This window comes from Tamandua tetradactyla, chromosome 14 (assembly GCF_023851605.1).
Source record: "Tamandua tetradactyla isolate mTamTet1 chromosome 14, mTamTet1.pri, whole genome shotgun sequence".
Classification (NCBI taxonomy): Eukaryota; Metazoa; Chordata; class Mammalia; order Pilosa; family Myrmecophagidae; genus Tamandua; species Tamandua tetradactyla.
Genome location: NC_135340.1, coordinates 68,287,369 through 68,311,334, shown reverse-complemented (window position 1 = coordinate 68,311,334; position 23,966 = coordinate 68,287,369). Strand labels below are relative to the sequence as shown.

Here is a 23,966-nt window from a genome sequence, read left to right as displayed (position 1 = left end):
CAAAAGCTCATGGCTTACCAAATATTACTCTCTTCTGCCCTCTGGGACCACAGAATCTATCCAATCCTTCTTCCATTAAGTCATTCCAAAATGTACATCCCTTCCAGTATTTTAATTTCCTAGCTGCCAAATCAAATACCACCCAGTGAATGGACTTAAACAACAGGAATTTATTGGCTCACAATTTTAAGGCTAGATGTCCAAAATCAAAGAATCATCAAGGTGATGATTTCTCCCAGAAGACCGGCATTTTGGGGCTGGCTGTTGGCATTCCTAGGTCTCTGGCTTTTCTGTCACATGGCAATGCACACGGTGGCCTCTCCTGGCTTCTCCCTTCTCTTGCAGGTTCTATTGATCTTCATTTTCTGGCTGATCCCTATGGCCTTTTTCTCTTCCGTAATAGGATTAAGGCCCATATTGATTCAGTTGGGCCACACATTAACTGAAGTAACCTCATTAAAGGTCTTATTTACAAGAGTTCACATCCATAGGAATGGATTAGGCTTAAGAACATTTTTTTTCCTGGGGTACATAGCTCCAAACCACCACATCAGGCTTCTTTCATGATCTCTAGTCTATATTTGACTGAAGAACAAATCCATATAGATGTCCTACTTGTACCAACCCCAACTAAAACTAAGCTCTACTTTTTTTCCAGATCAACTCTGAATAATCTAATAGGTAGGCAGCAGACCCAATGAAATGAGAGATTAGGCACGCCACATTTAATTAGGATAAGAACACTGAATGAGAGAATAGAGGAGAAAAGATGGACTTTAGTGCTTCTTTTATGTGATGAGTTGAGAGAGCCTGGAAAAACCAGCTGAGGTCTCAGGTATGTGAGACATGGGTGCATCAAGGGAATTCACAGAAAGGCAAATCAAAGGTCACTCCTCAGTCTTGCTTGGAGTAGCACAGCAGTGAATGAACCAAGTTCCAGTTTGTAAGAGGGAAGATATTTTAGAGAACACAGTGTTCTCTATTTTTCAGCATTATATGTTGGTGGCCATTTCATGTAACTGCTATTGGTTCTCATTTAACCTGGGCTTTGTCTCTATCTTCTTAAATTATTGCTCAGAAATAGAGTGACTTTGAGTATTTTGTCTGGGAAAATTGGGAATAATTTTCTATTAATATATCTGCCACAGTTTATCTGCAGGGAACCTCCATGTCTGCCAAGGTTTCTCCACCTCCTCCCCATTAACAGAGTGATAAAACCTAAGCCAGAGCAGGGCAGAAATTATCAACAGGATACCCTAGACTGACTCAGTTCTCCTTCTCCCTCTCAAGGAGTTATTCAGTCTCAAGGCCTGGAATTTTGTCTCAGTTTTCTCTCTCATATGGCTCACTTGCTAAAACATTAACTTTGACCTGATACCTATTTATCTTCCTTTTCAGTAACAGAATATTCATTTATCTAACATTATCATTATGCTTAGGTAACTTGCAAAATGGGAAAGGAGTTTCAAGGTACTTCATAGAAAACTTGCCCTCAAATATGGAGAGTTCTGAATAATCCTATAGATTAATTAGTAATACCTGTGCCAAATTAATAATACCTGTGTCAGATTTGGGGGATTTGCAGTTGCTTCTCTTCTCTATCTCATTTAACAGTGGCAACAATCTTAAGAAATCAGCATTAACATCCACACAGGCGAGGAACCTAAGGTTCAGAGAAGACAAACAACTTGCCCAGAGTCACAAGATGAACTCCAAATTAGAGCCTGGAACATTTTCCACCACATCAGACTTCCACTGATATATTCCATCTTCACAGCTCATCTAATTGTATAAAAAGAATCACAAGCCACCACATCAGACCCACAGTATCTCACCCAGCCCTGTCTTTTACAGAGCCCAGGAGTAGATTTTATTTTCCCTGCTCACTCGGCCATACTGCATTTACCTGCTTCTGCTGTAAGCTCTTTGGTTTATAAATCCCAAGTTAGCACTTTTTATTTGTTCATTTTACCTTTATTTATTGAGTGCCTACTATGCGCAAGGCATCAATCCTGTCACTGCATTGTGATGGGAACTATTTACTAAATAATTACAGATGAAAGTATTATTCATTAAAAAATCCACTTAAATCATGCAGAATCCAATGATCTATATTGTGTTCAAAGCAGAGTAAATCACAGGGTAGCTGGCTCCAATTCTGTTTTAAATTAGGCAGGGTATAAATAATAAATAGAATAAAAGCATTACTGTGAAAATTTTATTAGAGGCAATAGTGTAAAGGAGTTAAGAGGCTGGGCTTCAGTCCAGACTCTGCCACCAGCTGCGTGTGACCTTGGGGGAGTCACCTCACCTCAACAGGCCCCTGTTTCCTCCCTGTTTAATGCATGCATTAAACAGAGTGATTTTAAAGTGTCTTTTATGATTAGTAGGCATCCTCCTTTTGAAGTTGAAACATCACTCAGTGCCTCAAACCTTCATCCCTACATGTAACCTTAAGCTCAGCGACTAGGAGAAACACATGGGCTTGGTTACACTCAGGAACCCAAAAGGTAAAGTACCATCAAGATCAAACAAGCTAGATAGCTTGGAAGTGGGAAATCCTATTCATAAATTTGGGAATAAACTCCTCAAATCAAGGTGACTGTTGGTAACACAGCCATACCCACCCAATCTCTTTAACCTCCTCTTTACAATGAAAATTAAGAAAGCCAAACAGAAATTGCAAGGCAATAACAATCACAGGAAGGAAAGCTTGATATAACTAACCTGCTATTTGGCTACCATTTTGAAGCAAAGAAAAAAATAATGCACACACCAGATTTAAGGAAGAAAAGTCAATAGTATGAATAGCATGAATAAATTCAGGATTTAATGTGTTAAAAACCATGTGGATAAAAAAATACCCCATCAGTTTTCTTATTAACATTAGTAAATGCACATGTAATCTATATAACAGATCTGACCTAACTTTAATTTTAGCTTTAAGGCATAGGCTTCTGAAATGTCTTCTCTTTGGTCTACACATTGCCTTTTGATATACTCTATCAGCTGGAAGCTCCAGAATCCTTTATTATGATTCTGGCAGCCTTAGCTCTCTGCTCACAAATAATTGATGCTCCCTTTGCACCAGGCATAGTTTCAACTGATAAGCAGCAAGGTAATTGGCACCTTCACAGGATATTAGGAAGAAGAGGGAGGGGGTATTCTACTGTGCAAACAGGAAGCAGACAGCAGAAGGTAACCAAATAAATGTGCTCCTGCTAGGAAGGCTAAATTCTTCTTGACAAATTATTCTGTTTATATTGCTTAAAGTAAACGTTAAATTTTATATTTATTAATACACATTATAAAGAAAAATTTCAGGTCATGGTATTCCTTGGGTTCTTTAAAGGTGAGTTGTTGATGTTACTATTTATTCTCTATAGCATGCAAAATTTGATATAATTTCTAGTAATACTTAGCACTCACATATTATGTGCTTTCCATACTCATTGCAACATAATTAATGATGCTGTCATGCTGAATGAATGGACATGAATTATTACTAAATTAGAATAGAATTCCTACAGAATTATGTGTAATGCCTTGTCACCACAAATACAATATTAATAAAGAATCTAGGTTAACCTGTGCTTAATCTTTTAAAATCTAACCTTTTCTTCTAAAACACACATTATAAAGCTCTGACTTTGCCAAATTTGGAGGAAAGTTCGCTGCATTTTCAGAACCATAAGATGTCAATGTGATTTTGACAGCAGTACAGGACATACATTTTAAAGTTCTCTCTCCAAAAATGAATCAGGTATCTCCTAGAATAACCAAACAGTTAAAATGTATAATGAGAGCAAGTAAGTAGGTCAGGACATAGATCAGTTAACTTGTGCAGTCAATCCTACCACCCACCCCAATAAAATCTAACCCCTGGCCACTCTGTAGTGAAATTCAAAGACTACAACTTATTCTAAACACTCACGCAAAGTTACAGTGAGGTGGGAGGTGTAAGGAGAAAGATCCTGGGTTCAACATTCTATAACATCTGACCAACACTGTTCACTTCCTTCCCCAATATCGATGCCACCAAATTCCATCTGACACCTTCCTATCCACAGCAGGATTAATCCACTTCCATACAGGACATGAGCTAGGACCATCTCACCCTCAGAAGAAACTTCCATTTGACCCACATCAAACCCTGATCCTTTAGTCCGATACCACTCAGTCAAGGTACCCTGGTCCTCTCACTACACAAGCTCCTTCCACCTCTCTCTAATCAATTTCCTGACCCTAGTCACCTCTGCCAAAGAACCTTGCTCTTCTGCTAGCATTTGACATTTTATTCCGCATGTATCTGAAGGATTTCCTTAGACTCTCAATTCAATGATCAGATCAGATCCCAGCTCACCCGCCATCTCTCCAAGATCAACTATGTCAGCAGCTAGACCAACCAGGATGCCCTCCCAAGCCTGGATGACGGGTCCTTGATAAAATAATCTGTTCATTTCAGCAAATTCAATTTCTTGAATCGATTAGCCTGACTACATTGGTGTATGGCCTGAGTTTCAATTATTCCACAACCACGTTGTGAGTCAAGGAATCAGAGATGCAATTTGCTCCCCAAATTCCTTCCTCTCCAGCTATCCTCATTCTTCAGTGGCACCTGCCAATCCACCTAGGTCAGTGGTTCTCAAACTTCTGTCTCTTAAAAATTATTGAGCGCTTAAAGAGTTTTTGTTCATGTGCATTATATTTATTAATATTTACTGTGTTAGAAAAAACTGAGAAATGCAAGACTATTATTAATTCACTTAATATAACAATGATAAATTTATCACATATTAACATAAATGGCATATGCTTATGAAAAATGTGAAAACATAGTTTCAAAAAAAAAGAAGAGCAGCACTGTTTTACAATATGTCATATCTTCTTAATGCCTGGCATAATAGAAGGCAATTGTATTCTCATATCTGTTTCTACATTCAAAATTGCAATATGTCATTTTGTGTGAAGTATATGAAGAAAATCTGGCCTCTTGCAGAAACATATTTAATTGGAAAAGAGAGGAGTATTTGAACAGCCTTTCAAATAATAGTGGATATTCTTCTTTGATACGATAACCATATTCAACAAATGGTAGTGCAGTGGGAAATCTGAAGCTTTTTCAATGAACTTTTTATACTCCAGAACATTAAAATCCATTGGTTTATCTTGCACTCTGAATGGATTGCTTTACCCATTTTGTAGCACTCATGACTGATCATCTGGAAAATATTGGTTCATGGAGTTATGCAGATCAAATGGTGATATATTATATTCCATAATATAAAAAGCAACAGTTGGCTCAAAAGCACTATGATAAATGAAATAAGCCAGACACAAAGGCTATGCATTGTATGATTTTATATATTATGATATTCTAGAAAAGGCAAAACTATACAGAGAAATCAGATCAGGGTTGACAGGGGTTGTGGGGTAGGAGGTGGTGAGAACTGACTGCAAAGGAACATGTGGGAACTTTCTGCTGTGATGGAGGCATTCCATATCCTATTTGTGATGCTAAACACACAGCCGTAGATATTTGTCAAAACTCATTGAACCGCACACTAAAAAGGTAAATTTTACTAATATAAATTAACCTCAATATGCTGGACTTTAAAATAAATCATGTTCCTTAAGCATCACCTATCTTATCAGAAAAATTCTGGGAAGCTCTTAAGCTCACAGTGTTGGGTACAAGCTTTATAAAATTCTCCTTTTTGCTTGAAAGCTTAAATTTTATCCATAGCAACAAATACTGTAGCGTTAACAAATACAACTTAAACATTTAAACAACTTAAATTCCTTCTTTCTTTAAACTCCAAAAGATTGGTCTTGAAATGATGCAACAACTGGCACCATAGTACTATTCAAAAATGTTCTGTTGCCCATGACACAACATGGTAAATTATTAAAATCACTAAAGCCAAGGGAAAGATAGCTTTCATCATACTTTTCTTTGAAGTGATGGGCTCACTTTATTCATTTTGGAGAAAATGTCTGTCAAATACTGAAGCCTGAATTCCCATAGTGTGGCTGCCAGTCATTCTTTCAAGTAAAAATTATGTTCCATAAAAAGTGGCTAGTTGAGCTACCAGCTCAAATACTCCTCTAAGTGCTTTTCCTTGAGACAACACGAGTACTTCAGTATGCAGCAGAAGTATTTTATCCATACTCCTGATTTTGTCATACAGAATATTTTAAAAGGTTAATATTCCATTAAAAGGGTTAAGATTTAATAAAACTAATAATTTTACAGCCTTGTCAAAGACATGTTTAAGTGAAATTGGCTTTCTTTTTTTTTTTAAGAATTCCAAGCAAATTGATGTTAGATTCATTTTTACAAATGGGAAGAATACACATAGAGACACTAAGTACATAAAAGTTAGAGTCGCCCCTGCCCTTGGCATGGTCTAGCTGAGGTCACCCATCTTTATGAGATGAACATGAAGCTGCTGCTCCGAGTTCTAATCCTTATGTGTGTCGGCTTAGATGCTTGCCAGAACGGAGGCTCCTGTGTGGATGGAGTGAATACCTTCTCCTGCCTCTGCCTGCCGGGGTTCATCGGGGAGAAGTGCCAGACAGACATGAACGAGTGTCTGAGCGAGCCCTGCAAGAACGGAGGGACCTGCTCCGACTACGTCAACAGTTACACCTGCAAGTGCCAGGTGGGGTTCGATGGCGTCCACTGTGAGAACAACGTGGACGAGTGCACTGAGAGGTGAGCCACTGTGCACCAAGCACCACATCTCGTGGGATAAAGGGAGAAAGGAGAGCACAGTGCTGGGATGGGCAGACAGCAGGTATCCACGTGGGTCCCACTTTCACAACTGTTTCCCACTGCCCAGTCGATACATATGGAGCCATATATTTAGTCATACAGTTAGGAGGTCATAGACTGGAAGCTGAAAAGTTCAGTGGGATGAAAATTTTCATTTGTTTCTAATTCAGGGAACAGAGCTATAATCCTTTTCTTTTCTCCTCTTGGACTCTTGTTCATTTCCGTTGATGCTTGATCTAAAAATTTTGGATTTGTCATCACTCATCAAGTAATTTATAGAGGATTTGTTTTATTTTTATTAACATGTTTGTTCGTTTTCTTTTTCATAAAGAAATGTAAGGTCAACAGATATGTACTTAGGACTTTTCACGTCAGTTAAATTGACTTAGGGAAAAGATGAATTGTGATACATGGAAAAACCACAGGTTTTGGCAAAGCCTGAAAATTTCACTTTCTCTAGGAATCTGTAGTGGCTCAGCCGTCTCAATGATCCTAAGCCTTTTGGTTGTAGAGAGGAAGCTGGCACTCAGGGCTTCCAGCACTCAGTCTAGCGTGGGAGAAGGTGAAATTGGCTGATTATGGAGATTTGAGAGGGGGAGTGCTTGGGGGTATTTTTATATAGGGTTTTGCCTCTTAGGTTCCAGGAAGATTACTTTTCAAATAGTGAGGTCATAGAAACCAGGTTACATAGCTGATACCGTTCTCTGTGTTTGCTCCTTAGCTCCTGTTTCAATGGTGGCACCTGCGTCGATGGGATTAACGCCTTCTCTTGCTTGTGCCCCATGGGCTTCACTGGTCCCTTCTGCCTCCATGAGATCAACGAGTGCGATTCCCACCCGTGTCTGAATGAGGGAACGTGTGTCGATGGCCTGGGCTCCTACCGTTGCACCTGGCCCTTGGGCTTCGTTCAAGAAGGCCGATGAAGTTCGGGGTCTCTCTCTAGTGAGAAGGCACATGGCAAACACAGTCACTGTTCCTCTCTCATCTGGAAAGTCACATGGTGAACGTGGTCAGGGTTCCTCTCTCATCTGGATGGGCACATGGCAAACACAGTGTCATCTGCTAGCTTCTTCTCCTGGCTTCCTGTTTCATGAAGCTCCCCGGGAGGCATTTTCCTTCTTCATCTCCAAAGGTTGCTGGCTGGTGGACTCTGCTTCTTGTGGCTATGTCGTTTTACTCTCTCTGAATCTGTCTTTTTTTTTTTTTTTTTTTTTTTATTGCAAGAGCATGTTAGTGAATACAACCAGTATAGGGCTGTTTGGTAGTGCTGCGTTCAATTGTGCAGTTTTACTAGGCATTACATTTGCAAATGCAAATCTCAATACAGTTAGTTATTCAATACTTCAGAATATTTCAGCATCACTTGTACTTGTTACCAAGGTTTCACATAAAACATTTTATTGGATGATTAGTTGCTGCTATTACTGGATGGATAAAAGCAGATTTTTGAAGACAAATATATCTGCAGATGAGATATTAAATCAACTTTCAAATATACATATCTTGATTAGTCTGTCAGTTATTGTGTGTGCTACTCCAGTCAATGCATATTAAAAGAATTACACACCATGATCAAGTGGCATTTATCCCTGATAAGCAAGGTTGGTTCAACATAAAAAAATCAATTAATGTGATACACGATATTAACAGAATGAAGGATAAAAACCCACATGATCATCTCAATTGATGCAGAAAAGGCATTTAACGAAACATAACACCCTTTCCTGATAAAAATTTAGAACACTAAGAATGGAAGGAAACTTTCTCAACATATTAAAGGGCATGTATTAAAAGTTCACAGCTAATATCCTACTTAAAGGGGAAAGACTAAAATTTTCCCTCTAAGATCAGGAACAAGGTAAGGATGCCCACTGTCACCACTGTTATTCAATAACGTACTAGAAGTTCTTGCCAGAGCAAGTAGACAAGAAAAATAAATAAAAGCCATCTAAATTGGAAAGGAAGAAGTTAAACCTTACCTATTTTGCAGATGATATGATCCTATATGCAGAAAATCCTGAAAAATCCACAGCAAAACTCCCAGAGTTAATAAATTAATTCAGCCAAATGGCAGGGTATAAGATCAACATCCCCAAATCAGTAGTGTTTCTAAACACAAGCAGTGAACAACAGAAGAAAAAATCAAGAAAAAAATGACATTCAGAATAGCAAATAAAGAATGAAATATCTAGGAATAAGTCTAACCAAAGATGTAAATAACTCGTACACAGAAAGCTATAAAACATTGCTAAAAGAAATCAGAGAAGACATAAATAAATGGAAGAAAGTCCGTGTTCATGGAAGGGAAGACTAAATATTGTTAAGATGTCGATACAACCCAAAGCAGTTTATAGATTCCATGCAATCTTAATCAAAATTGCAATAACCTCTTCCGGGAAGATGGCCGACTAGAGTAGCTCAAGATTAGCCCTGCTCCATGGAAAAGTTAGAGAAGGGACAGGAGGGTGACTGAGGCAGCGATTTGGGAGTGCAGCTGACTTGGGAGAGCCTTCTGTACCACATGGGGCAGCCCTGGTTGCAGAGCCGAAGAACTGGGAGGCAGAGGGCTAGAGACTGGCCCAGAGGCGTGAAGCCCACAGGAGTGCACAGGTGGGAGTCGGGGACTAGGAAGTAAGCCAGGCTGCGTTCCTTTGAGGTGCTACCCTCACCAGTGCAGCCCCATAACTGGCGACTCACCCCACACACCACGCACCCCAATCCCGTCACCCACTCCCATGCCCCGAGCTCCAGGAACCCCCACCCCACCAGCCCCCAGAGCAGGTACCTGTCCCACACCCCCACCCCAATGCAGCCCAACCTGCACAGCCCAACCTCTCCTGTGCCCCTCCTGAGCACTATCTCCCCCTCCCTGTTCCCTGCATACTGTTGCCAGCGCATAAAGGCTGCGGGAACAAGCCTCCATACCTAGGCTATACCTGTCCCCCTGCCCACAGTTTTGCACGGCCTCACATCATCCCTGCTGAGCTCTGCGCATCAGTTCTATGGCACTCCTAGGCCCACACATGCCCATGGATCCCCAATCATGTCATTCAGCTCTGGAAACTGCACTTTATAGCAGTCCTAGAACTGCGCATGCACTCGGTTCTCAGCCACACTTCCCAGCTCTAAGAAAGTGCTGACCTGCGCAGTCAGGGTTACATCTGCCCCACTCCACGAAGGCATAATGCTGACCTCCTGCCACAGCTCTATGCATGCACACAAAGAGCCCCATGCCTTAGTAGACCAGTGCACACCAGGGTTATGCTCCCAGACCAGTAAACCCATGCAGCTACATCCTCCCTGGAACTCTGGACACCCATGTTCACAAGCATCAGCACAACATCCTCAACCTGAACCTATACCTGCCCTGAAACAAATCACTGCACTGAGTACCCCACCCCATAACCTGCTCCCTACTGTACCACCATCCCGCAAACACAAGGCCTTAGACTACTGAAAGAAATCAACTCCCAAAGTAAATCATGAAGACAACAGAATATCACTAAGCATATGACAATTCAGACAGATATACCCCTGCCTAATAACCAAATTAAAACACCTGAGGAGACACAGAAGTTGGAACAACTAATCAAAGATGTTCATACAACTCTACTTAATAAAATAAGTGGGATAGCAAATGACGTAAAGGAGATCAAGAAAACAGTAGAAGAATGTAAAGAAGAAATTGAAAGAATAAATAGAAAAATAGCTGATATCACAGAGATTAAAGACTCTGTTGACCAAATGAAAAACATACTAGAGGCACACAACACCAGATTTGAAGAGACAAAAGAAAGAATAGGTTATATAGATTACAGGATAACTGACTTTGAAGACTCAAAACTGCAAATGGCAAAAAAGATGGAAAAATTGAATTGGATCCCAGGGAAATGATAGACAAAACAAAGTGCACAAATATAAGAATCACTGGTGTCCCAGAAGGAGAAGAGAGGGGTAAAGGGCCAGGAACAGTAGTTGAGGATATAATGGGGGAAACTTCCCATACCTCATAAAGGCCATAAATATACAAGTCAAAGAATCCCAACAAACTCCAAACAGAATAAATCCAAAATAGACCTTCCCTAAGGTACATGCTAATCAGTCTGTCAAATGTTGGAGAAGCAGAAAATCCTGAAAGCAGCAAGAGAAAAACAATCTACTACATACAAAGGAAATCAAATAAGACTGAGTTCAGACTACTCAACTAGAACCCTGGAGGTGAGAAGGTAGTGGTGTGATATATTCGAGATACTGAAAGAGAAAGACTTCCAGCCAAGAATTCTGTACCCAGCCAAATTGTCCTTCAAAACCAAGGGAGAGATTAAAGTTTTCACAGACAAAGAAGTCCTGAAAGAATTTGTCAACAAGAGACCAACCCTATAAGAAATACTAAAAGGAGTCCTGCCAGCTGAAAAAAAAAAGACAGGAGAGGGAGGTCTTTGAGGAGGGCACAGAATTGAAGAGTACCACAAAGGGAAATTTAAAGAATATAAAGAGAAAGAAGGAAAAGAATATATAGATCTGACTAATAAAATTAAAAAGATAAGATGGTGGAGTCAAGAAACACTTTCAGTAATAACTTTGAATCTTAATGGACTAAACTTTCAATTAAAATATACAGATTGGCAGAATGGATTAAAAAACATAATCCAGCCATATGTTGCTTACAAGAGACTCATCTTAGACATAAGGATACAAATAGATTGAAAGTGAAAGGATGGAAAAAGATTTTCCACACAAGTTGTAACCAAAAGAAAGCAGAAGTAGCCATACTAATATCAGACAAAATAGACTTTAAATGTAAAGATACCATAAAAGACAAAGAAAGACACTATATACTAATTAAAGGGTCAATTCACCAAGAAGATAGAGCAATCATAAATGTTTATGCTCCCAATCAAGGAGCTCCAAAGTATATTAAATAGACATTAGTAAAACTGAAGGGAGTGATAGATGTTTCAACAATAATAGTAAGAGACTTCAATACACCACTCCCATCTATAGATAGAACAATCAGACAGAAGATCAACAAGGGAAAAGAGAAGTTAAATAACTTGATAAATGAATTAGACCTAACAGACATCTATAGGTCATTGCCCCCCAAAACACAAGGATATACATTCTTCTCTAGTGCTCATGGAACATTCTCCAGGATAGAGCATATGCTGGGGTACAAAGTATGTCTTTATAAATATAAAAGCATAAAAATTATTCAAAGCACTTTCTCTGATCACAATGGGATGGAGCTGAACCTCAATAAGCACCAAAGAATGAGAACATTTAAAAGTATATGGAGACTTACTTAGCAGTGGGTGATGGAGGCGTCACGCTATGGACGTGGACCCAGTGGGGATAGATCAAACGAAGGAAAAGTTCCTTGGTCTTAAAAAGAGAATGAGGGGACTTCTGGAGAAGATGGCGGCTTAGTAAGACGCGCGGATCTTAGTTCCTCCTCCAGAACAGCTACTAGGGGAGTAGAAACAATACAGAACAGCTCCCGGAGCCACGACAGAGATCAAAAAGACAGCGTACCCCATCCTGGAACGGCTGACTGGCTGGGAGAACCCGCTCCGGTGAGATCGCCCAGGGGCGCGGGCTTCCCCGGCAGGGCGGCAAGCGGCCGGAATCCCTCCCTTCCTCCTTCCCGGGCCAGCTGGCAGAACTGGGCAGGTGGTCCCCTCAAGCTGCGGCGGCTGGCGCCCCCACCATGCGCAGCCCCCCGGACCAACTGAGAGAATTGGATCAGAAATCCCCAGGCCGTGGAGAACGGTGACCGGGGGGGTCCCTTCCAAACACGTGACTCCCCGGTCCGGCTGGGAATGGTGCATTCTCCCAGGCCACAGCGGCTGGTGCTCTCCCGCTGATTGGCACCCCGGGCCGACTAGGAAATTCGGACGGGCACTCTCACAGGCTGCGGCGGCCGGCAACCCTCCCTGCATTTGGATCCCTGGGCCGGCTGGCACTCTTCCAAGCCGCTTCGGCGGGCGAACCTCCCCCACGGCGAGAGTTTTCCAAAGCTAAAGGACCCACAGCACCTTTTACTGGTGGGACCCGCAGAAACGTGTGCCACGAGCACCACCTACTGGGCAAGATAACAAAAACAGAACCCAGAGATTTCACAGAAAAATCTTTCAACCTGTTGGGTCCAACACGCAGGGAAATCTGACTAAATGCCCAGATGCCAGCAGAAGATAACGGATCACGCTCAGAAAATTGAAAATATGGCCCAGTCAAAGGAACAAACCAAAAGTTTAAATGAGATACAGGAGCTGAGACAACTAATGCTGAATATACGAACAGAAATGGAAAACCTCTTCAAAAACATAATCGATAAATTGAGGGAGGACATGAAGAAGACATGGGCTGAACAAAAAGAAGAAATAGAAAAACTGAAAAAAAAATCACAGAACTTATGGAAGTGAAGGATAAAGTAGAAAAGATGGAAAAAACAATGGATACCTACAATGATAGATTTAAAGAGACAGAAGATAGAATTAGTGATTTGGAGGATGAAACATCTGAATTCCAAAAAGAAACAGAAACTATCGGGAAAAGAATGGAAAAATTTGAACAGGGGATCAGGGAACTGAAGGACAATATGAAGTGCACAAATATACGTGTTGTGGGTGTCCCAGAAGGAGAAGAGAAGGGAAAAGGAGGAGAAAAACTAATGGAAGAAATTATCACTGAAAATTTCCCAACTCTTATGAAAGACCTAAAATTACAGATCCAAGAAGTGCAGCGCACCCCAAAGAGATTAGACCCAAATAGGCGTTCTCCAAGACACTTACTAGTTAGAATGTCAGAGGACCAAGAGAAAGAGAGGATCTTGAAAGCAGCGAGAGAGAAGCAATCCATCACATACAAGGGAAACCCAATAAGACTATGTGTAGATTTCTCAGCAGAAACCATGGAAGCTAGAAGACAGTGGGATGATATATTTAAATTACTAAAAGAGAAAAACTACCAACCAAGACACCTATATCCAGCAAAATTGTCCTTCAAAAATGAGGGGGAAATTAAAACATTCTCAGACAAAAAGTCACTGAGAGAATTTGTGACCAAGAGACCAGCTCTGCAAGAAATACTAAAGGGAGCACTAGAGTAAGATGCGAAAGACAGAAGAGAGAGGTATGGAGAAGAGTGTAGAAAGAAGGAAAGTCAGATATGATATATATAATACAAAAGGCAAAATGGTTAGAGGAAAATATTATCCAAACAGTAATAACACTTAATGTTAATGGACTGAATTCCCCAATCAAAAGACATAGATTGGCAGAATGGATTAAAAAACAGGATCCTTCCATATGCTGTCTACAGGAAACACATCTTAGACCCAAAGATAAACATAGGTTGAAAGTGAAAGGTTGAGAAAAGATATTTCATGCAAATAACAACCAGAAAGGAGCAGAGGTGGCTATACTAATATCCAACAAATTAGACTTCAAATGTAAAGCAGTTAAAAGAGACAAAGAAGGACACTATCTACTAATAAAAGGAACAATTAAACAAGAAGACATAACAATCATAAATATTTAAGCACCGAACCAGAATGCCCCAAAATACGTGAGGAATACACTGCAAACACTGAAAAGGGAAATAGACACATATACCATAATAGTTGAAGACTTCAATTCAACACTCTCATCAATGGACAGAACATCTAGACAGAGGATCAATAAAGAAATAGAGAATCTGAATATTACTATAAATGAGCTAGACTTAACAGATATTTATAGGACACTACATCCCACAACAGCAGGATACACCTTTTTCTCAAGTGCTCATGGATCATTCTCAAAGATAGACCATATGCTGGGTCACAAAGCAAGTCTTAACAAATTTAAAAAGATTGAAATCATACACAGAACTTTCTCGGATCATAAAGGAATGAAGTTGGAAATCAATAATAGGCAGAGTGCCAGAAAATTCACAAACACGTGGAGGCTCAACAACACACTCTTAAACAATGAGTGGGCCAAAGAAGAAATTGCAAGAGAAATTAGTAAATACCTAGAGGCAAATGAAAATGAAAACACAACATATCAAAACTTATGGGACACAGCAAAGGCAGTGCTAAGAGGGAAATTTATTGCCCTAAATGCCTATATCAGAAAAGAAGAAAAGGCAAAAATGCAGGAATTAACTGTCCACTTGGAAGAACTGGAGAAAGTACAGCAAACTAATCCCAAAGCAAGCAAAAGGAAAGAAATAACAAAGATTAGAGCAGAAATAAATGAAATTGAAAACATGAAAACAATAGAGAAAATCAATAAGGTCAGAAGTTGGTTCTATGAGAAAATCAATAAGATTGATGGGCCCTTAGCAAGATTGACAAAAAGAAGAAGAGAGAGGATGCAAATAAATAAGATCAGAAATGGAAGAGGAGACATAACTACTGACCTCACAGAAATAAAGGAGGTAATAACAGGATACTATGAACAACTTTACGCTAATAAATACAACAATTTAGATGAAATGGATGGGTTCCTAGAAAGACATGAACAACCAACTTTGACTCAAGAAGAAATAGATGACCTCAACAAACCAATAACAAGTAAAGAAATTGAATTAGTCATTCAAAAGCTTCCTAAAAAGAAAAGTCCAGGACCAGACGGCTTCACATGTGAATTCTATCAAACATTCCAGAAAGAATTAGTACCAACTCTCCTCAAACTCTTCAAAAAAATCAAAGTGGAGGGAAAGCTACCTAATTCATTCTATGAAACCAACATCACCCTCATACCAAAACCAGGCAAAGATATTACAAAAAAAGAAAACTACAGACCAATCTCTCTAATGAATATAGATGCAAAAATCCTCAATAAAATTCTAACAAATCATATCTAACAACACATTAAAAGAATTATACATCATGACCAAGTAGGATTCATCCCAGGTATGCAAGGATGGTTCAACATAAGAAAATCAATTAATGTAATACACCATATCAACAAATCAAAGCAGAAAAATCACATGATCATCTCAATTGATGCAGAGAAGGCATTTGACAAGATTCAACATCCTTTCCTGTTGAAAACACTTCAAAGGATAGGAATACAAGGGAACTTCCTTAAAATGATAGAGGGAATATATGAAAAACCCACAGCTAATATCATCCTCAATGGGGAAAAATTGAAAACTTTCCCCCTAAGATCAGTAACAAGACAAGGATGTCCAGTATCACCACTATTATTCAACATTGTGTTGGAGGTTCTAGCCAGAGCAATTAGACAAGAAAAAGAAATACAAGGCATCAAAATTGGAAAGGAAGAAGTAAAACTATCACTGTTTGCAGATGATATGATACTATACGTCGAAAACCCAGAAAAATCCACAACAAAACTACTAGAGCTAATAAATGTGTACAGCAAAGTAGCAGGTTACAAGATCAACATTCAAAAATCTGTAGCATTTCTATACACTAGTAATGAACAAGCTGAGGGGGAAATCAAGAAACGAATCCCATTTACAATTGCAACTAAAAGAATAAAATACCTAGGAATAAATTTAACTAAAGAGACAAAAAACCTATATAAAGAAAACTACAAAAAACTGTTAAAAGAAATCACAGAAGACCTAAATAGATGGAAGGGCATACCGTGTTCATGGATTGGAAGACTAAATATAGTTAAGATGTCAATCCTACCTAAATTGATTTACAAATTCAATGCAATACCAATCAAAATCCCAACAACTTATTTTTCAGAAATAGAAAAACCAATAAGCAAATTTATCTGGAAGGGCAGGGTGCCCTGAATTGCTAAAAACATCTTGAGGAAAAAAAACGAAGCTGGAGGTCTCGCGCTGCTAGACTTTAAGGCATATTATTAAGCCACAGTGGTCAAAACAGCATGGTATTGGCATAAAGATAGATATATCGACCAATGGTATCGAATAGAGTGCTCAGATATAGACCCTCTCATCTATGGACATTTGATCTTTGATAAGGCAGTCAAGCCAACTCACCCGGGACAGAACAGTCTCTTCAATAAATGGTGCCTAGAGAACTGGATACCCATATGCAAAAGAATGAAAGAAGACCCATATCTCACACCCTATACAAAAGTTAACTCAAAATAGATCAAAGATCTAAACATTAGGTCTAAGACCATAAAACAGTTAGAGGAAAATGTTGGGAGATATCTTATGAAACTTACAATTGGAGGCGGTTTTATGGACCTTAAACCTAAAGCAAGAACACTGAAGAAGGAAATAAATAAATGGGAGCTCCTCAAAATTAAACACTTTTGTGCATCAAAGAACTTCTTCAAGAAAGTAGAAAGACAGCCTACACAATGGGAGAAAATATTTGGAAATGACATATCAGATAAAGGTCTAGTATCCAGAATTTATAAAGAGATTGTTCAACTCAACAACAACAAAAAGACAGCCAACCCAATTACAAAATGGGAAAAAGACTTGAACAGACACCTCTCAGAAGAGGAAATACAAATGGCCAAAAGGCACATGAAGAGATGCTCAATGTCCCTGGCCATTAGAGAAATGCAAATCAAAACCACAATGAGATATCATCTCACACCCACCAGAATGGCCATTATCAACAAAACAGAAGTGACAAGTGCTGGAGAGGATGTGGAGAAAGAGGCACACTTATCTACTGTTGGTGGGAATGTCAAATGGTGCAACCACTGTGGAAGGCAGTTTGGCGGTTCCTCAAAAAGCTGAATATAGAATTGCCATACGACCCAGCAATACCATTGCTGGGTATCTACTCAAAGGACTTAAGGGCAAAGACACAAATGGACATTTGCACACCAATGTTTATAGCAGCGTTATTTACAATTGCAAAGAGATGGAAACAGCCAAAATGTCCATCAACAGACGAGTGGCTAAACAAACTGTGGTATATACATACGATGGAAGATGATGCAGCTTTAAGACAGGATAAACTTATGAAGCATGTAATAACATGGATGGACCTAGAGAACATTATGCTGAGTGAGTCTAGCCAAAAGCTAAAGGACAAATATTGTATGGTCCCACTGATGTGAACGGACATTCGAGAATAAACTTGGAATATGTCACTGGTAACAGAGTCCAGCAGGAGTTAGAAACAGGGTAAGATAATGGGTAATTGGAGCTGAAGGGATACAGACTGTGCAACAGGACTAGATACAAAAACTCAAAAATGGACAGCACAATAATACCTAATTGTAAAGAAATCATGTTAAAACACTGAATGAAGCTGCATCTGAGCTATAGGTTTTTTTTGTTTTTTTGTTTTTTTTTACTATTATTATTACTTTTATTTTTTTCTCTATATTAACATTCTATATCTTTTTCTGTTGTGTTGCTACTTCTTCTAAACCGATGCAAATGTAGTAAGAAATGATGATCATGCATCTATGTGATGATGTTAAGAATTACTGATTGAATATGTAGAATGGTATGATTTCTAAATGTTGGGTTAATTTCTTTTTTCCGCTAATTAAAAAAAAAAAGTATATGGAGATTAAGTAACACACTTTTAAACAACCAGTGGGTCAAAGAAGAAATTGCTAGAGAAATCAGTAGCTATCTGGAGATGAATGAAAATGAGAATACAACTTATCAGAATTTAGGGCATGTGGCAAAGGCTGTGCTGAGAGGGAAATTTATTGCCCTAAATGCCTATATTAAAAAAAAAGAAAGAAAGGTGCATGGGTAGTTCAGCGGTTAGAATGGCCACTTTTCATGTGGGAGACCGGAGTTCAATTCCCAAACCATGCACCCCCCACCAAAACAAAAACAAAAAACAAGGAAGAGCAAAAATTGAGGACTTAAAAGCACTCCTGGAGGAACTTGAGAAAGAACAGCAAACGAACCCCAAGGCAAATAGAAGAGAAATAACAAAGATTAAAGCAGAGATAAATGAATGGGAGAACAAAAGAACAGTAGAAAGAATCAATAAAACCAAAAGTTGGTTATTTGAGAAAATCAATAAAATTGATGGACCAGTAGCAAGAATGACAAAGAAAAAAAGAGAGAGGATGCAAATAAACAAAATCAGAAATGAAAAGTGGTGTGTTACCACAAACCCTGAAGAAACATAAGAAATCATAGGAGGATACTATGAACAACTATATGTCAACAAACTAGACAATTTAGATGAAATGGACAAATTCCTGAAGACAAATAAACCAGCTACACTGACTCAGGAAGAAATAGAAGATCTCAACAAACCAAACATAAGTAGAGATTCAATCTGTCATCGAAAATCTTCCTACAAAGAAAAGGCCAGGGCCAGATGGCTTCACAGGGGAATTGTATAAAACACTCCAAAAAGAACTAACACCAATCCTGCTCCAACTTTTTCAAAAAATTGAGGAAAAAAGAACTTTACCTAACTCATTTTATGAAGTGAATACCATTTTAATACCAAAACTGGGTAGGGATGCTATAAGAAAGGAAAAATACAGGCCAAACTCCCTAATGAAAATAGATGCAAAAATTCTCAATAAAATATTAGCAACTCGAATCCAACAACACATTAAAAGAATTATACACCATGACTAAGTGGGGTTTACACCAGGAATGCAAGGAAGGTTCAACACAAGAAAATCAATTAATGTAATACAGCACATTAACAAATCAAAAGGGAACAATCATGATCATCTCAATTGATGCTGAAAAAGCATCTGACAAAATTCAGCATCCTTTTCTGATAAAAAAACACTCCAAAAGATAGGAATCAAAGGTAACTACATCAATATGATAAAGAGAATATATGAAAAACTAATAGCCAGAATTGTACTCAATGGAGAGGGACTGAAAGCTTTCCCACTAAGATCAGGAACAAGACAAGGATGCACACTGTCACCACTATTATTCAACATTGTGCTAGAAGTTCTAGCTAGAGGAATCAGGCAGGACAAAGAAATAAAAGGTATTCAAATTGGAAAGGAAGAAGTAAAACTCTCATTATTTGCAGATGATATCTTATACTTGGAAGATCCTGAGAAATCTACAGCAAAGTTACTTGAACTAATAAACAAATGCAACAAGGTGCTGGGATACAAAATTAATGTGCAGGGTGGGCCACGGTGGCTCAGCAGGCAAGAATGCTTGCCTGCCATGCCAGAGGACCCAGGTACGATTCCCGGTGCCTGCCCATGTTAAAAAAAAATTAATGTGCAAAAATCAGTAGCATTTCTATACACAAGCAATGACCTAGCTGAGGAGCCAGTTAAGGAAAAAATTCCATTCAAAATAGCAACTAAAAGAATCAAGTACTTAGGAATGAACTTAACTAGGGACATAAAAACTTGTACACAGAAAACTACATAACATTGCTAAAAGAAATCAAAGGAGATCTAAATAGGTGGAAAGACATTCCCTGCTCATGGGTAGGAAGGCTAAATATAGTTAAGATGTCAATTCTTTCCAAATTGATCTACAGATTCAACACAGTACCAATCAAAATTCCAACAACCTAGTCTGAAGATTTGGAAAAGCTAATTACTAAATTCACCTGGAAGGAGAAGTCACCCTGAATAGCAAAAAGCATCCTAAAAAAAGAAGAATGAAGTGGGAACATTAACACTCCCTGACTTTAAAACCTATTATAAAGCCACAGTGGCTAAGACAGCATGGTACTGGCACAAAGACAGAAGCATTGACCAATGGAATTGAATTGAGAGTGCAGCAATAGACCAGCAAACCTATGGTCAACTGATTTTTGACAAGGCCCCCAAATCCTCCGAACTGGGACAAAATAGTCTTTTCAATAATTGGGCATGGAAGCACTGTATATCAATAGCCAAAAGAATGAAAGAGGGCCCCTATCTTGCACCCTACGCAAAAATTAACTCAAAGTGGACCAAACACTTAAATATAAGAACTAGCACCATAAAGCTTCTAGAAGAAAATGTAGGGAAATATCTTCAAGACCTAGTAATAGGAGGTAGCTTCCGAAACTTTACACCCAAAGCACAAGCAACAAAAGAAGTAGATAAATGGGAACTCCTCAAAATCAAATGCTTCTGTGCTTCAAAAAACTTGGTCAAAAAGGTGAAGAGGCAACCAACTTAATGGGAGAAAATATTTGGAAATCACATATTGGACAAAGGTTTAATTTCCTACATATACAAAGAAATCATACAACTCAACAACAAAAGAACAAACAACCCAATTATAAAATGGGCTAAAGATATGAATAGGCATTTTTCTGAAGAGTAAATACAGATGGTTCAAAAACACATGAAGAGATGCTCATTTTCATTGGCTATAAGGGAAATGCAGATCAAGACTACAATGAGAGACTACCTCACACCTATAAGAATGACTGCTATTAAATAAACAGGAAACTATAAATGTTGGAAAGGATATGGAGAAACTGGGACACTTATCCACTGCTGATGGGAATGTATAATGGTGCAGCCACTATGGAAGACTGTTTGGCAGTTCCTTAGGAACTAAATAATGAGTTGCCCTATGATCCAGCAATAGCACTACTTAGTATATACCCAGAAGAGCTGAAAGCAACAACACAAACAGGCATTTGCACACCAATGTTCATAGCAGCATTATTCACAATCACCAAAAAATGGAAACAAACCAAATGCCCATCAACAGACAAGTGGATCAACAAAATGGTATATACATAGGATGGAATATTATGTAGCAGTAAGACAAAATGACATCCTGAAGCACATGACAAGATGGATGAGCTTTGAGGACATAAAGCTGAGTGAATTCAGTCAGACACAAAAGAACAGCTACTGTGTGATCCCACTTTTATGACCAGCATAAAGATATAGTCAGAGGCTTATAATACAGAATTATTATAGGGGACTTAGAGATACATAGAAGCTAGAGATGGGTGAACCATTAGCTAATGAGGTTGAACTCCAATGTAAGGAAATAGATAGGAGTGAAGGTGGTTCACTTCTGGTAATATAAGTAATATTACCATATTGAAGATGAACAAGATTGAAAGGGGTTGTACAGACCTACATGTCCCACTGACTCACCCTAGAAATATGAATTAGTTCTCACAAGAATTACTTCAGAGATGTGATTCTTGTACAAAGAGTGTTTAAGTCCAGGATTCAGGGGGAAAACTGCTACTGCATGCTATGAGATATGTTCAAAAGGAAACTTATCGGCACTACCACAGCAACAGCATAGGTAAGTAATGGGGGGAGGGACAAGAGTTAAGAGAAGGTTTAGATTTCCAATATGGCAAGGGTGTGTTTATTGCTTTTCTTTCTGTTGGGAACAATGAAATTATCTAAAATAGAGAATGTCTATGGACTGTGGACTTTGGGCCCTCTGCATGATGCCTAATGAATGCAGGTGGCTGAAGGATGCACTGACAGAGAAGTACACTGGTGAACGATGGTGTATACTTATGAATGAAGCTTGTGCTGCTACAAAAAGGCAAAGTCATGAGGCATGAAACGATGTGAATGAACATGTGGGACATTTGGTGAGACAAAATAAGCCAGAAACAAAAGAACAAGAATGACATGGTCACCTTTAGAAAATGCTTATAAGAAGACAGGGGCCTAGATTGCAAGCTTTTAGAGCAGACACATTAAGTCTGGAGTGGTGATTATTATTTCTGGATTTTGAGAGGCTGTTTTACATATATAACCTGATACTGAGAGATAAGAATGAAGCCAAACAGGTTGGGGTTAAAGTAATTCAGAACATAAGGGCAAGGAAGACAGTGTCTATATTTTAGAACTACACATATTCTTTGAGACCAATGGAAGAAAGGCTTATTTGGTCTGGAACTGAAATTTTCTGTAGTGCATAATCTAATTCAACCTATCTGTATAGCTCATTTGAACAACTGAAACACAGGAAGCATAGAATAAAAAAGAGGTCCTTTAATCCTGTATAGGTTATTGTAATGCCTGGAAACATCCTAGAGTATATTAAGCAGATAATCAAAAAGTATTGGCAAAGTCCCCTGAGAGAGGGGAGAAAGACTATGGAACTATTAAACCTTACCATCAGGGAAGCCCCTGATACTGTGCCAAATTTTGGGGACACCCAAATCAATAGGTTATGCCCTTGATCATGAAGCTTACTCTTGTGATGCTTATGTAGGTAGTGGAGAAGCTTTAGATTACCTATACAACTTCTTTTGTTGCCCAGACGTGGCCTCAGTCTCTCTAAGCCCAACTCTGCAAGGGAAATCACTACCGTCCCCGGTATGAGGGACAAGATACCCAGGGGTGAAAGTCTCCCTGGTGACATGAGAGATGAATCCTAGGGATGAATCCAGTCCTGGCACTGTGGGATCAACAATTCCATCCTGATCAAAAGAGAGCAAAAGAAGTATAATTAATAAAGAATCAATGGCAGAGAGAGTTCAAATAGAGTCGAGAGGCTACTCTGGAGGTTGCTCTTACTCAATCTGCCAACCCCAACCAGGATCATTCCAGCCAATCCTAAAGAGCACCTAGGGCAATATATAAGATTCCACAAGGGTTCCATGCACTAGAGTAACTTTCCAGAAACCTACAACCTCTAGATGGGTCTCTGGTCTGGATAAATCCTGACATCCAGCCTGGCCTCTCCAGAACATCAGATAGTCTCATCTCCCTACCCCATATTAGTGACAGACCCTTCCAGTATGAAAAAATTAGAATTGCCATAGCCTAAACAACCCTAAAGAGAGGGATGGAAAGATCAAAGGTGATGGTGGAGTTATACAGAGAAGATAGGATTTAACAAATGAATATGAATGCTGAATCATTAAATTGATATCTCTTTTAATCTCCAATATTTTAGAGCAACTAGAAATAAAAACCTAAAATTGTGAAATTGTAACCCATATCTGAAATATGTTCTACAGCTAATTGTGGTGCTGTGCTTTGAAATTTATAGCTTTTTTTTTATATATATATATGTCATTTTTCACAAAAAAAAAGAAGGAAAAAAAAGTCAATTGTGATAATAAAAAATATATTTATGCCCTCTAGCCTCCTATATTCTGGAGCACCTAGAAGGAAAATATGAGAAGGTCATATGATAGCCCATGACAAACTCTGGGATCTGTCCTATTACTACTTGTCAAGGGTGCTTTAAAAACTATTGCCTTTTTATTTATTTGCTTTGTATATGTTATACTATACAATAAAAAAAGTTTAAAATTTTTGTAAAATCCAATAATTTTCTTTACAGAAATTAAAAAACCAATTATCAAATTTATATGGAAGGTTAAGAGGCC

At 38.8% G+C, this 23,966-nt stretch overlaps 1 long non-coding RNA gene across 3 annotated transcripts in view; it reads right to left on the bottom strand.

Moving 5' to 3' along the window:
• The window catches only part of LOC143655162 (uncharacterized), a 603,365-nt gene that overhangs the window by 94,211 nt on the left and 485,188 nt on the right, over positions 1 to 23,966 (bottom strand). The window lies entirely within an intron of this gene.